The following is a 15,792-nucleotide window of genomic DNA, read 5'->3' as shown; positions in this document are numbered from 1 at the left end:
GAATGCAGCTTAGTAAGTCGTCTGAATAGTAGATGTGCATACACAGGACACACAGAGGGTGTGTTTCTTTTTTGTATTTTGTGGTAGTGGACAGGGAGTGAAAGAATAAAGCCAACATTGAGCTCTTGAATATGACATAGATATACTTGCAGCACAAAGCAACGGAAAGCTGTACATTTTCTTTCTTCTTTCCTTATAGGTCAGAGCTATGAAAACCATATAGATCCTCATCTTGGTTTTAGTTGTAGTTGGGTAGGTTTCTTGGTGGTTTCATAGTAGGGCCAAGTCTACAGTGTCCCAAGAGTCTGATAAATACATTTCATTTTGCTAGGGAGATATGCTAATTTAATCATGCTAAATGTTATTATCTTGCATCTGTCTCATATAGGGCATTCTTGACACAACATTTTTCAACAATCCTACCTCTGTGCCTAAAAGCCAAAACTTCTGAAAACGTTGTTTTTACTATTGTGGCAAAGTGGGGCTCCCCGCCTAGCCACAGTGCTAGGTTCCCCACTTGCCTTTGGCCATGCCTCCCACCTGGCTCTCCTACCACGCCTTGTTCTTATTAATTAGGATGTTAATTAAGCAGGAGGCTGCCCATTTTATGGCCCAATGCCGGGGAGGGGGGTGCTATCTGTGGCTCCGAACCTCCCTTACACCGCAGCCCATGCCTCGCACATGGTATCCAGCTGTTAGTCACACCAGCCCCACACTGGGCTCCAGAATCCTCCTATCAGGACCCCCCTTTGATCCCTTCTCTCAGGCAACCTACTCCACCATCATTTGGGCTGCTGAGCTCCCTGTAGCTTTCTCCCCTCTCAGGCGTGGTCCCCCCGGGACCTTGCACATAGGCCCTGGCCTCACCTCCAAGGCCAGGAGGGACCCCAGACCCTCAGCTCTGGGCATCTCTTGTGGTGTTCCCTTGGCCCTTTTGACCTTCCTGGTCCTAGCATTGACCAGTCAGGGGGGCACTCTACCTCCAGCCTCTCTCACTAGCCCCACTCTCTCTTTTGGGTCCACCTTCCTGGATGTGGGAGCTGGGGTACCTCACACCACAACTGGTGCTCCAGGGTCTCACAGGGGACTCTCACTCCTCCCCCCTTGGAGCAGCAGCTTGTGGTGCTACTTAAGATATTACTTTTGACCCACATTCAGCCTCCCAGCAGTGGAGGATTTACCGGGGTCAGGACTCGCCCCTCTCTCTCTTGGGCTGAACCCCCTCTACTCAGCCTCTGGCCCAAACTTCAGCCTCAGGCATCCAAAGACCTACCTTGGCCTACTCTCCTCACCTGGGGCTCTAGATCTCCACCCCCTTTACTCGGGGCTACTGATCTCTGCCTGCTTTCCTCGGGGCTCCACACCACCCCCTCGCTTGGGGCTACTTATCTCTGCCTCCTTCACTCAGGGTCATGGGGCTTCGCTCCCCAGTGGGCTCAGGTGGCCATTGCCATGTCTGGCCCCAGCTTTCCCTCTTGGGGTCTTGCACCCCAACAAGGCTCAGATGACTACAGCTGTGCCTGGCCCCCACTCTTCTCCTCGGGAATTGCACCCAGATTGGGCTCAGGTGGCCGCAGCTGTGCCTGGCCCCAACTGCCTCCAGTGTCATGGAACCCACCCGAAGGTGAGGGCTAGGGTTAAGGTGCCCCTACCCGCCTTTCACCGGGGTGGTAACTGGCCTGGCATTTCCTGGTGGCAGGGTGCAGTTTTAGGTCATGTCCAGGACCAGGAGCCTCCTAGACATCCCCTGCAGCTCCTCCCTTACCTGCAGGATGATACACAAAGCCTTACAGCCAGGCAATGTTACTGCCTTCCCAGCCAGCAGAGAACTGAGCTCTTTATATAAGCAACCAGAGATCTAAAATGACTACCTTAATCAAGCACCTGCTGGCTGGTTAGCTTTGGTCTTAAAGTGCCTTGCCACACCAACAGTGCCTTGCCACACACCTTCCCCCTTTAAATGGTACCTAGGGGGTTTCCCCTGCTATTCCTCTAAAGCAGGCTCCTGCTGGAGCCTGTGGGAGCCCCCAAATGGCAAGCACCCTCAAAGATGCTCCGCCACACACTGTCACAGAGCACTTAGGTGCCCTGCTCCTAAAGAGGGGAAACTGCTGGGGAAAGAGCCCTAGCAGTGAGTAAAGAGCACAGCTGTTGGTTGCCAGGGCAACTGGAGCTAGCAAGAGTTCACACCTGCCAGCGGTCAGCAGACTGTAAGGGCCAGGGCCTGGCTCCCTTATAAACTCTAGGGGCTGAGGCCAGAAGGCAGTTTTCCTGCCAGCAGCCCAGGAGGAAGGAGCTCTCTGCCATGGAAGAGAGGAGAAGCCTAAATGCAGGAGCAGCGTCTGTCACTGTGGTGGGATGAAGTATCCCCAGTAGGCTTGAACGCGGTTATAGCCAGGTGGCTTCAGTTTATGTCATAGCCAAGGGGCTTGCGTTTAGGAATTCCCAGTTTGCTGTTTGTCACCAGTGGTTTGGGTTAGGCTATTAGGGGTTGGAGGAGGCCTCATAGGGGACCCACAGCAGTGTGGGAACCCCAGCGCCAGCAAGGGCGCAGCATTCAGGATGCACTGACCCCAGCCCCAGAAAAGGGGCAGTTGAGGAGCCCCAGAAAGGGGCATTGCTGAGAAGCCCCAGTGCGGGCGTGGTGAGCCCCAGGGAAGGGGGCAGCATTGTGGTGAGCCCCAGGGAAGGGGGCAGCATTATTGAGAAGGCCCAGAGAGAAGGGGGCAGCATTGTGGAAGAGCCTCAGAGAGAGAGGGGGCATTGCTGAGAAGCCCCAGAAAGGGGGCATTGCTGAGAAGCCCCAGCGCGGACGTGGTGAGCCCCGGAGAAGGGGGCAGCATTACGGAGGAGCCCCAGGGAAGGGGGCAGCATTACTGAGGAGCCCCAGAGAAGGGGGCGGCATTACTGAGGAGGCCCGGAGAGGGGGCAGTGCTTTGAGAAGTACCAGAGACAGGGCGCGGAGAGAGACAGGGCTGCAGAAAGCCCAAGCGCCAGAGAGGGTGTAGACCGGGACCGAACAACATCTATTCCATCTGTGAGGCTTGGGGCATGGTAAAGGGGTGGTTGGAGCCACACATAGCCCATAAGGCTAGGGTGCCCCTGAAGCACCCATTGTAGAGTGGGACCCACGAGGGGTGTGGTAAACCATGGGGTCCAAGTAACCAGCGAGAAGTGACCAAGAGGGCATAAAAGGCAGCTTCCCAAATATATGGTGTCATCAAAGATGTGGCGGGTGAGAATTTGAGGGTGCCTTTGGGCCAACTTGGCATGGGAAGGGTGCCTTGAGGAGATCACGGCCCTCCTGTAGGACCCCACCGTGACACACAGCTTCCCCCTTTGAATGAACTTGGGGGGAGGGGGGCGGATGTTCCCTAGGCTACCTTCTCTGCTTGGCTCTGCCCCAGCCTTTTGCAGCCTCTGCCACATGGCGAAATCCCCAAAGGTGCTCCGCCACAACTATATTGAGGAATTGGGGAATATCATAAAGTTGCATCAAACATGTCACGGGCAACTGGTGCTGCCTTAGTTGGGGGGGCATGTGCCTCCGCCCTGCAACCAGTCCTGCAGACCAGGGGGACAATCCTGCTGACTAGGGGGAGAGGTCCCCCGTGGGTGATCTTGAGGACCAGGGGGGTCCCCCCGGGGTGTTCTCACAGCAGCCAATTGCTGCAGCCACTTCTGGGAGTGGCTGCAGTGGTCAGCCAGTGCTTGCTCCCAGAAGCAGCCGCAGTCACTCCGGGAAGCAACTGCAGCAATTGCAGTGATCGGCTGGCTCTTGCAGGGGGGACACCGGTGCTCCCACCTGCCCCCCCCACCCATCACCTAAGTGGTGAGTGCAGCCAGTCTGGGGGTGCACCAGCACTCTCAGGGGGTGCACGTGCACCTCTATGTACCCCCTATGCATTGCCACTGTAACGTGTGCTTCTAACATATTGTATCTGCTTCTGTACTCCAGTTGGTGTGTTAGTTTTTTATACATTATTTTTCTGCCATAAAAAAAATACTTTGTTGTGTGTTTGTGAACAAACTGAATTACCATAAGGTGCAGCAGGAAGGAGAGAAACTGTGTGTTCTGGGGGGGAGGTGGAATAATTGCTTGGAAACATTGTAAACAACAATACCTCAGCAGGCTCAGCAGAGGTGACAAGAAGTTTCTGTTCATAGATCATAGAGAGGTACAGCTGGAAGGGACCTCATGAAAATTCATATGTTGCAAGTTTTATTTGCATTATAAATCAATGTAAAAATAACTATATGATAAATGGTGGGACATCTTTTGACTTTTAAGAGAAAGTTGCTGAACATCAGTGGTGACTCATAGGGGGTACATGGGGGTCCACGTACACCCCCTGAGAGTGCTGGTGCACCCCCTGTTGGATTGTGCTCACCACTTAGGTGACAGGCAGGGGGGGGCAGGTGGGAGCACTGGTGCCCCCCCTGCAAGCACTGGCTGGGGCATGGAGTGCCGTGGCACTCCCAGAACCAGGTGCAGCCACTTCTGGAAGTAGCTGCAGGGATCGGCTGTCTCATGATTGGACAAGGTGGGGACCCCCTCCCCATCAGTGATATTAACTGCGGGTGGATCCTGGTCACTGATTGGTCACTGGGGGGAGCACGTACCCCCTGTGACTAAAGTGGCACCAGTCACCCATGCTGAACATGTACTGAACAGCATAAGAGGTCTCACAAAGAAAATAAAAAAGGGAACAGGGAAAATCAGCTCCACAGTAAAACATCGCTGTCTACACATGCAACGGTCCATGGACCTATTCTTGTTAGCCTGCGACAACTTCAGACTCACTATGAACACAAAGAAGGCCGAAATGATGTTTCAACCTGTGTCTGGCACAACACCTTAGGAACCATGTCTCAGTTAAAGGCCAACAACTGTCGATGGTAAACAAGTTCGCCTATTTAGGCAGCACGCTCTCCTGTGCTGTCCATATCAACGACTAAGTCAATGCAAAGCTAGCAAAAGCCAGTGTGGCCTTCGGCAGACTCCATAAATCAGTCTGGGACTGCAGAGGCATTGGAATGTCAATGAAACTGAAGATTTACAAAGCCATCATTCTCCCAACCCTTCTTTCTGCCTGCAAACCTGGACCATCTACCAGCATCATGCCAAGAGTTTAAACCACTTCCATCTGTGCTGCCTGCAAAAGATACTAGAGATCAAGTAGTAGGATAAGAGTCTAGGCACACTGAGGTGCTCAGAAGATCAGCTCTCCCCACTACCCACACCCTACTGAAACTGGTGCAGCTAAGATGGGCCAGCCACCTTTCAAGAATGCCTTATATTTGCCTGCCAAAGGAAATCTTCTATGGTGAACTGTCGAATGGAGTACACTTTTGTGGCACACCAAAGAAGTGGTACAAGGACACCCTAAATGTGTCCCTAAAGAGTTTCAGCATTGACCCGGAGTCATGGGAGCAAATTGCTCATGACTGTCCATCCTGGAGGTCATCGGTCCAGAGTGGAACACTGTCCTTTGAGCAGCGGCACACAGCAAAGGCAATGAGGAAGCACGTGGCCAGGAAAAGGAGGACCTCTCATGTCCAGTCCACACTGCTCTCCTGCCCTTGCTGAAGAAGATTGTTCATGGCAAAGATTGGGCTTATAAGTCACCTGAGTACCCATGCGACCTAGCCTCCACCCCACTCCTTTCTCTCTTTCCTGTCTCTTCTTTCTCCTTTTTCCTCTCTTCCTCCCTTTCTCTTTTCTCTCTCCCTTTTTCTTTCCTACTTCCTTTCTCTCTTCTCTCCACTCCTCCTCACCCCCACAATGCAGTCATCTTTGCTTGTGAAAGACGAACAACACAGACAGTAGACAAGACCAAGACTGCAGGGCAGTCTTGCTAAACACAAGTGCTGCCTTGTGGCAGTGTTGTTTCATGCTCCTCTGTGCACATGTGTGAGGCTGCTGGCTAGACCCATGCTGAAGCACCCTCATGCCTCAGCCAGCCTCCCCTCACCTCCAGCTGCACATTGAGCTCTGACCAGGCTCCATGTGCAGCGGTGGGGGCTGGGAGGGGGTGCAGGGTGGCAGGGCCGGCTGAGGCACAAGGGTGCTTCAGTATGGAGCTGCCAGCTAGCCCCATGCTGAAGCACCCTCTTGCCCCTGCCAGCCGTTCCCCCCAGCCTCTGTTGCATATGGAGTCCAGTTGGAGCAGCCCTGGGCTGGCAGGCTGACCCCCACATGAATGCTCCCAAGCGCATGTTCAAATGGTGCATCCAGGAGCAAAAAACTCCAGAGCAATAAGCTCCAGAGTTCATTCGTGCACATTAATTGCATGTGTAGATATGCCCAGAATGTAGTTAATTATACTTAGGTATACATTTCATTGATATTATTTCTTAATGAGCGTCAGGAAAGAATTTTGGATGGCTTAAACTATATTGACTGGATATACATTTTAACCACATGGAAATACATTTTGTTAAACCTTTTTACAAAAATATAACAAGTTTTAACAATAAAAAGAACACTGTTTATTTTAAACAGTTGTAGCAGGTGATAGGTTCCTACATTACAGGATTAAACTCAATATACAAACATGTATATTTGGTATAAGCATCCCATGCACCCTTGTTTATCAATATTGCTTATTTTTTATGTAAATTTTGGTAATTCTACAAACAAGCTAAAAGTATTTGCATTGCATTAATGAAGAAGAAAATAAAATACATGTAGATGTTAGGGTTAGATTTAAGGTATACCATATTTAGGCTTAGGGTTAGAGTATACCACATTGTGGCTTTACATAGCATATATGAACATATCCAATTATATTCTAGCTAATAATAAAATGCCAACCTTTCTCTAATAATAATAATAATAATGAAAATCCCTGTTTTACATCAAAATTCTGTCCATGAAATATCACCCGTGAACAACTCTTCAGTCATCCACATTAGTTTTAGCTTGAAATCATAGAATCATAGAAAATTAAATTTGGAAGGGAACTCAGGAGGCCACCTAGTCAACCCCCTTGCTCAAAGCAGGACCAACCCCAACTAGATCATCCCAGCCAAGGCTTTGTCTAGCCAGGTCTTAAAAACCTCCAAAGATGGAGACTCCACAACTTCTCTGGGTAGCCTGTTCCATTGTTTTACTACCCTTTTCGTGAGAAAGTTTTTCCTAATATCCAGGGATCCTGGTTTTTTCTGTTTAATAATCATAAATTCTCTGATTAAAAACCCCCAAATCTGCATTTTTTCCACACTTAAAATGAAACACCACTATATATATAGTTATCAGTTCAATACAATATTTTTTTGAAATGTTTACAATTTTAAAGCAATTTGGAAGCCTACCAGTGCTCAATCATTACAATAAAATAAATTCTAAATACCTATGCATTTTGGCATTTGATTTTGTTGTTTTTATCGTAGAAAATCAGAGCTCCCCCTGCCCCCCTTCACTCACCAGGATGTAGGTCCAGTTGGGGTTGTCTTCCCGCCATCCCTGCTTTGTCATGCTGAGTGGCCCTGATATGCTGGTGCCATGTCCCTGCCCATGCTGTCCCCTCACTCCCAACCTGCAGCCCCCTGGGCCTGGATGGTGCCCCTCACTACCAACTCACAGACTCCTGGCCCTGCCAGTGCCCCTCAAACCCCACCCACAGTCCCTCATCCTCCCCAGTACTTCACTCTTGAACCACAGTCCTCAGAGCCCTGCCAGTGCCCTCACTCCTGACCCACAGTCCCCTGGCCCTGCCAGTACCCCTAATGCCCCACCCACAGCCCCTCATCCACCCCAGTCCTTCCCAGTCCACAGTCCCCCATGTCCTCTGGGTGACCCTCACTCCCAACTCAAAGCACCTTGGCGTTGCCAGTGCCTCGCACTCCCCAGTGCACAGTGCACTCCCCCCGTGCCACCATCCCCTGCCCACCCAGCAGCAGTTGGGGGAGGGCACAACTCCATGCTACTGCCCCCGGTGCTTTCAGGCAGGCAGGGGGTACCTCGCCATGGTGGCATGGGGCTCCTGGGAGCAGCACCAAGCCTCTCTGTCCCACTCTGCCCTGCCATGTCAGATCCCATCCATTGGGCCATGGAGGGCCACAAGGAGTGGGCAACAGGATAGGATGTTGCAAGCCTGCAGCAGGCAGCCTGCATCTTCCCCCACCCGGCACACAAATCAGGAGGGACATGCCCCCCCTATGCTCTCCCTGTGAGTGTGCACAGTGACGGGTGTCCCAGGGGCACAACCACAGGGGAACTAGAGACCCTCCCCACAGGGGACCCCCAGAGGGGGACTACACACCCCGGGAGAAAACCCTCCGAAAACAAAAACTACTTACCTGCCACAAGATGCCAGATGCAGGAGAAACAAAGAGCGAGGCCCATGTGGTTCATTAGCCATGCTTATGTACAGCTGGAGCCAGTGGGTGACGTCAGGAGTGATCACCGGCTGGTGGAGATAAAAAGGAAATCTGACAGAGAAACAGCAAGAGCGGGAGAGGCAGAGGAGGCTGCGGAGATTCTCCACACTGGTGGCAGGCAGCGCTGACATGGAAAGGAGGATCCCACTTGGAGAGAGGCAGTGGAGGCTGAGGAGGCTCTGTGCACCAGTGGCAGGCAGTCCTGGTGTGAAAAGGCGGATTCCACTTGGGGAGAGGCATCCCAAGTGGCAGCAATTAAAATACAGCCCCACGCCAGTCACAAGCAGCACAAGCATCCAGGGGAAGACCCGGCTCCTGAAGGAGCTATAGGAACCTTGGAGATGGTGGAGACTTCCCACTCTGGGTTCCCACAAGTACGAAGCCAAGGAGAAAGGCTAACCTGGGGAGGAATGGAAAATACCCTCAGCAAAGGCAAAGAGCAGAGCAGTGCCAGGGGACACCACTTGGCTCAGGTTCTAGGATACAGAGAGGGAATGGAAAGAGCAGCTTGGTCTAATTTCTCCTCTTCTATCTGCCCTCCTCCTTATTCTTTAAGTCCCTTTTCTCTTTAGTTGCCTCTTGCCTGTATATAGTTCTTTTTGTTGTTTTTTATGGCTTGCCTTTTTTGGTTATTCAGTGGTTAGGTCCACCTCAAGGGGTGACCAACACCTCAGCACCAGGGGTGCTCATGAGGCTCAGCAAGTAGCCAGCAACAGCAGGAGAGATAGATGAGAGAGGTGAATCCAGTAGGCCTGCAGCCTACCAAAGAAAGGAAGATAATAACCAGTCCTAGACAGGGCGTGAAGACCAAAGATCATCTAGACCGGAGGGACAGCCACATTAAGATCAGGTGGCCTGCTGGGGGTTGGCGTAAGAAAGGGGTGTAGAGGAGGTGGAGCCCCACGAATATCCACTAGGAGGAGTGACTGACCTAGAGGGACCTTCAACAGAAGACCCCTCCACTGAAAATACACTCAAAGTCATGGCAGGAGAGTTCAGGGGCCTTCTCCAGGGTGATAGAGGTCCCTGTCAGTGGTCACACGAACCTTCACCGCTCCCACCAGGTGCTCGCGCTAAGGTAGCTCATGAGTGCATAGTCGAAGCAAGGCGGTCACAGTGGGGAACCAGCCCCCCACAGCCGCCCCCAAATGAGCCATCCACGGCTCCATCCTGCTCCCTATGCCATGCATTCCCGCCCCAGCGATGGGCCCAGGGTCCCAGTCCCCATGCACCTCCCCTGCTCGGCAGTGCCCCCAGCCCCAGTCCTACCAACACTCTTCCTTCCTCCCTGTGAGGGACTCAATACCCCACCCTCCAGACTTACTTGCAGGGAGCTGTAAGAATTGTACTCTATGCTACCTGGCTGCTATGTGCATGTATGCACACACACATGCACATGGCACCCCCTGCCTGATTGGCCTCCTCCCACTCCCCCAGTTTGCAAGGGGAAACCCGCAACCTCCCACGTTCTTCTCCTTTAAAGGATAAAATCCATGTTTTTCTCCTTAAAAAGAGGAAATCCACGTTTTTCTCCTTAAAATGAGAAAACCTTCATTTTTCCATGGTGAGTAGAAAACGCAGATCCCTGCTAATATCTAACCTAAACTTCCCGTGCTGAAGCTTGGAACCATTGCTCCTTGTTCTGTATATGCCACCACTGAGAACAATCAGACTCAGGGATGGGCAATTATTTCAGCTGGAGGATCACTTAAAGAGTTTTGGTGAACTGTTGAGGCCTGAAAGGGTAGCCCTACCCCTTGACAGGTGCTCTGGTCACCATCTTGGAACCAGAAGTCCCACTCCTAACCCCTGACCTTTTCCACCAGAAGTCCCTTCCCTTGCCCCAGAAGTATTCCTTTTGAGAGGAGGTTGCCATCAGAAAACCCCCCAAATCATATACTAAAAAAACCAAACATTTACTATAACTTTTAAAATTTTTATTTAAATTTAAATTATTTAATTTTATTTAAAAAATATTTTTGTCCTGATTTCTGTGTGTTTGCATGAAGGGGTGTGGGTATGGGGTATGTGGTTGGGGTGGGGGTGTGTGCATAAAGTAGGGTTGGGGATGGGAATGTGTGGGGGCTGTGGGAGGGTGTGGGTGTGTTTGGGGGTATAGTGGAGATTAGGGTGTGTGGGAGGGTGTTGGTGTGTGTGTAGATATGGTGGGGGTTGTGAGAGTGTGTGAGGGTTATGATGGGGGTGGGATTATGTGTGGGGGCTGTGGTATGGTGTGGCCATGTGGGTTTATGGTGTGGGGGTAGGAGTGTGTGGGGGAGCAGCAGGAGGGTGTTGGTGTGTGTTGGAGGTATGGTGGGAGGTGGTGAGCCAGCCCCACCTGTCCTGTCCTGGCTGCAGTTCTTGGCCATAAGTCTGGGACCCATATGGCATGGCATAGGGCCAGCCCACTGTCTTGGCGCAACGTGGTTCTGGCTGCAAGGCTGGGACCCACACAGCACATCAAGGAGCTAGCCCAGCCCATCCCATCCCATCCCCTCCTGGCAGCACGCAGTTCCCAGCTGCAAGGCTGGGACCTGCATGACACAGCATGGACCCAGCCATCCCCAACCCATCCCCTTTTGGTATCATGCAGTTTCCCACTGCATGGCTGGGACCCAAGTTTCATGGATTCATAGATTCAAGTGGCACAGCACAGAGGGGATGGCAGGTCCCAACCTTGCAGCCAGAATTGTATTGTACTGGGCCGAGCCAGGCTGGTCTCATGCCACACCATATAGGTCCTGGACTTGCAGCCAGGAACTGCATGCTGCCAGGTGGGGCCAGGCCAGGCCAGGTCAGGCAGGCTCTGTCCTGCTGTATGGATCCCAGCCATGCAGCAGATAACTGCATGATGCTGGGAGGGGACAGGACAGGCCGAGCTGGCTCTGTACCATGCCACATGTGTCCCGGCCATGCAGTGGGGAACTGCATGCTGGTGGGAGTGGATGGGATGGACCAGGCTCGCTCCATTCTATGCCATGTGGGTCTTGGATGCAAGGCCAGGACCCACATGGCATGGCACAGAGCCAGCCCGACCCAGCCCAACTGCACTGTGCAGTTCCTGGCTGCAAAGCTGGGACCTGCATGGTGTGGCACAGAGCCAGCCTGGCCAGGCCCATCTCATCCTGGCAGCACATGGTTCCCCACTGCATTGCCAGGACCCACACAGCACAGCACAGAGCCAGCCCGGCCCATCTGCTCCCAGCAGCATGTGGTTCCCATCTGCATAGCTGGGACATGTACAGCATGGCATGCAGCCAGCGCAGCCCAGCTCAGTGGCATGCTAGAGTGCCAGAACCATGGGCAGTCCCATGCCATCAGACTGGGCTGTCTCCGTGCCTCCATGTGGTTCTCCTAGCACTCTAGCCAGGACCAGTACATGGAGGCACAGAGCCAGAGTCTCATGATCACCCATTGTCCCCCCACCCGTTTTGACCTGAATTTCAACTCTTTGGCAAGGAAGGGCTAGGGAACAGCCAAAAGGTCACCAGGGCAAAAGCCTCTGCTAGCCAGAAGCTTCTGGTGGGTGGGGTTGGAGCAGGATGGGATGGGTCAGGTTGGGGTTGGGTTGGTTGGTTCCCGCTGCAGCTGGTAGCTCATGCCACTGGCACCTTGTGCCACCGATGCCTTGTTGGTTTTCAGACAGGCAATCACCAGCAGGTAATAATTGTCTAAATTTTAGAGGGGCCCCACAAGTCGGATAGAATAGCCTGGCAGGCTGAATCCGGCCCACAGGCCACATTTTGCCTGCCTCTGATCTAGCTCCATCCTCTTTGGAACAACCCTTCAGGAAGCTGAAGGCTGCTATTAAATCCCCTCTCAGTCTTTTCTTCTCCAGACTACATAAGCCCAGCTCTCTCAGCCTCACCTCATGAAACATGTTCCCCAGCCCACATTTTTGTTGCCCTCTGATGGGCTGTCTCCAATTTGTCCACATCCTTTCTGCACTGGAGAGCCCAAAACTGAACACAGTACTCCAGATGTGGCCTCATCAATGCTGAATAGAGGGAAATAATCACTTCCCTTGATTTGCTGGCAATGCTCCTACCAATGCAGCCCAGTATGCCATTAGACTTCTTCGTAACAAGGGCACACTGCTGGTTCATATTCAGCTTATTGTCCACTATAACCCCCAGGTCCTTTTGATCAGAGCTGCTGCTTAGCCAGTCAGCCCCCTAGCCTATCCTGGTACATGGGTTTATTCCATCCTAAGTGCAGGACTTTGTACTTGTCCTTATTGAACATCATGAGATTTCTTTTGGCCCAATCCTCCAAATTGCCAAGATTACTCTGAATCCTAGCCCTACCCTTCAGCATATCTACTACTCCCCCAAGCTTGGTGTCATTTATAGACTTCTATGCCAGCTTCCAGGTGAAGATATTGAACAAAACTGGCCCTGGGACTGACCCCTGGGGCAATCATTATTTAAACTATTCTTTGAGAGATATTAATTAGACATTTTAGAAGGCTAAACATACATATTTTCATATAAAGCAATTCTAGTAATATATATTTAAAAACAAATATATAACCATGAAGTACACAGAAATGTGTTGATCTGAGCTCTGTTCTTGTATTTCCTGCTATGATTAAGTTCTTTCAATAACAGTAGATCTGTAAGTTGTTATTAAATGTCTGCTCTCCTGTTCCATTTATCATAAGGTATAGTCCAAAATGTATAGGTGATCATAAAGTATGTGTGTCATGAAGTTGACTTTTGGTGGGAGTGAACTAGTGCAGTATATTGGATGACCCAGTGAAGTAAAAGTTTGAGACCTGAGTTCTATTTCTAACTCTGTTACTTTCCAGTGTCCCTATTGTGACATTGGAGAAATCATTTCACAACTTTGCATCTCAGCTTAGCTGTTTGTAAAATGAAGATAGTAGTATTTATCTCCCTGGGTGCATCTACACATTGCCCTATAGTAACATAGCGACACAATGATCACATGGGTCTACATGTGATCACCAGCTATGTCACTGTGGTGGCGTGGTCCTCCAGTACAGTGCACGTTTACGGCAACATAACTGCAAAATTTACCCATGCACCATGCACACAGTACAGTAACCATCTGTACTGCACCATGCTTTAGTATGTCCAAAAGGAAGTACTAAAGCACAGTGCTGTATCAACCCCTTTGTCTCATCTGAAAGCCACCTCAGGCATACATCTATGGATTCCCCAGTGGACAGGAATCCTCTGATGGCAGAGCTAGCCTCACTTTGTGAGCAGAATTTAAAGTAGCCCACTGCACTGGAGAAGTTGAAAGATAACCGAAAGTAATGTAAAAAACATGTTTAGAATCAGTCCGTTGTTTTCTTGTCCAGATATTGTTTATACCATTGTACCAGGTCTGGCTGGTTGGGTCTGCTGAGCTCTAAGAAAGGACAGGTTGAATTAGCCTAGGGTCACCAATCCAGTATTACCGGTTTTACTCAATTTAGACAAAGCATTAGGTAATTAATTCAAGGCCCTCAAAATCTTTGTGCAACCAGGGTGGGGGTCACCAACTGGTTCTGACATGCCAGTAAGAACGAGTTGTGTCATAGGACTGGAATTTGTTTATTTTAGAAATGCGTTTTTCATGCGTTGCTGAAGTTTTCACCTTCTGTAAACCCTGTTTCAGTGCAAGCCAAGTGACAAAATGTATACGCAAGCCCATTTGAAGTGAGGACCAGCTGGTACAAATGACTTACAATTTCTGTCCTATTGACATGAAACTGACCAAAAGAAAATGTTTTTGTCTGGTATAGATGTTTACTGAGGAGTATGTCACACATAAAAACCTATTATGCTCCGTGTTGTCTTGCTTCCTTTAATCCATTTTCCTGTCGCCCCAGCTTGAATAGCCACTCTTGTTGATTCTGTTTCCCTGATTCTACACTTATCACTGCACTTCATTGCCACTTGTTCCATTACTGCTGAGATGACCTCTTATGACTATGGTAATATGCTGATGTGTTGTGTGGAGAGATGTTAGCTACAGTGACTGTGAGTTTGTTTTTCAGGCATACCAAAGCTTTCCTTGACTTCAGTGACAATTAAGATAGCTCATCAGACCCTTTTTCTCATTATTACTAGAGTAGGTCAGGACTTTTTTTCTTGTAAAAAATGTTGATTATAATAAACATTCTTTTAATCAAATGCCCCTTTTTAAACATTTTTTACATTTTTTTGAAAACACAAAACACTTGAAACTAAAAGTACTCAACTTTTGGTATCTGAAACTCCTAAGGTGTTCAGTGTTCATCTATTTTTAATGAACCCCTGCCTTACCTCCAATAGTCAATGAAATCAAACATGTCCCATAAAAAATTGTTTTGACCAAAATTTTTTTGCATGAAAAAATGTTTAAACTGAAAAAAACCAACCATCTTATTTGTGAGCTCCCCCGCACCAAATCTGATTCTCACAGGATACATGCTCTGGCCCCTCAGTACTTATTGCATTTTTTTGTCTGTCTCTATCTCTGGTATTCAACACCATCAATGGGAGATATGAGAAACTGTTTCAAGGAACCTGTCAAATGATGGTTAACTGGATCACAGAGAAAATTTGGGAATGGGCAGGTGAAGAAAATCACTGGACAAATTACAATCTCTAATAATAATAATAATAGCAACTGATGAAAGGAACATTTTAAGAGGCACGTACCTGTTGCAGAAGCTTGGAGAAGAAAATAAGCATTTCCAGAATGGGCATTTTATCCAATATAATTTAAAACAATGCTAAAAGCAATGCTGTTTAAAACCCTGATATTAAAAAAGCTATTCACAGAAAATACCAGGTGGGCCCTTTTAAGATAATAAGCACCTATAGCACTTCGTGACCTTGTCACTCCTTTTTGGGGATTTTTATGCTGATCCAGGTTCAAGAAACTTAAGATCTTCAGGCCTCTTGAGTCTGTCAGTGATTTTAAATACAAAAAGGCTTCTGAATGGTTTTTCTATACCCCCCCAACTACTAACAAAAGTAATTGAAACAAGTTTATCTTAGAGACATTGCATTTACAATAGGAAGAAATACAAAGTACCTGAATTTGGCACAAAAGTTGGGAAATGATTAACTTTAAATTACCATTAGTTCAGAAAGAAATGAGTGAATTGCAGATGGAGATCAGCAGATTCATAGCACTAGTGAGACATGTATAATACATACATTAGCTACATGGCTTGATCATTTTCATTGAATGGCTTGTCCTTCATGTCTTAATGGTTAGAAGAATTTTTCTTCAAACTAATAACAGCAATAATGACACCTAGCTTTTACAAAGATCTTACTGAGATCCTCAATAGATCTCAAAGCACTTAACAAAGGAGGTCAGACTCATCCCCATTTTACAGATGGAGAAATTGAGACATAAAGCAGTGACAGAACTTGTCCCATGTCACACATCTGGGCTTGG

General features: G+C 49.3%; 1 protein-coding gene across 1 annotated transcript in view; it reads right to left on the bottom strand.

Annotated features, from left to right (window-relative positions):
- The window catches only part of LOC102377411 (keratin, type I cytoskeletal 23), a 35,561-nt gene that overhangs the window by 1,102 nt on the left and 18,667 nt on the right, over positions 1 to 15,792 (bottom strand). The gene's annotated exons all lie outside the window — the stretch shown is intronic.

The sequence above is a fragment of the Alligator sinensis genome, unplaced genomic scaffold, assembly GCF_000455745.1.
Source record: "Alligator sinensis unplaced genomic scaffold, ASM45574v1 scaffold886_1, whole genome shotgun sequence".
NCBI lineage: Eukaryota > Metazoa > Chordata > Crocodylia > Alligatoridae > Alligator > Alligator sinensis.
The sequence above is the reverse complement of the archived record's forward strand: the minus strand, read 5'-3'. Positions and strand labels throughout refer to the sequence as shown.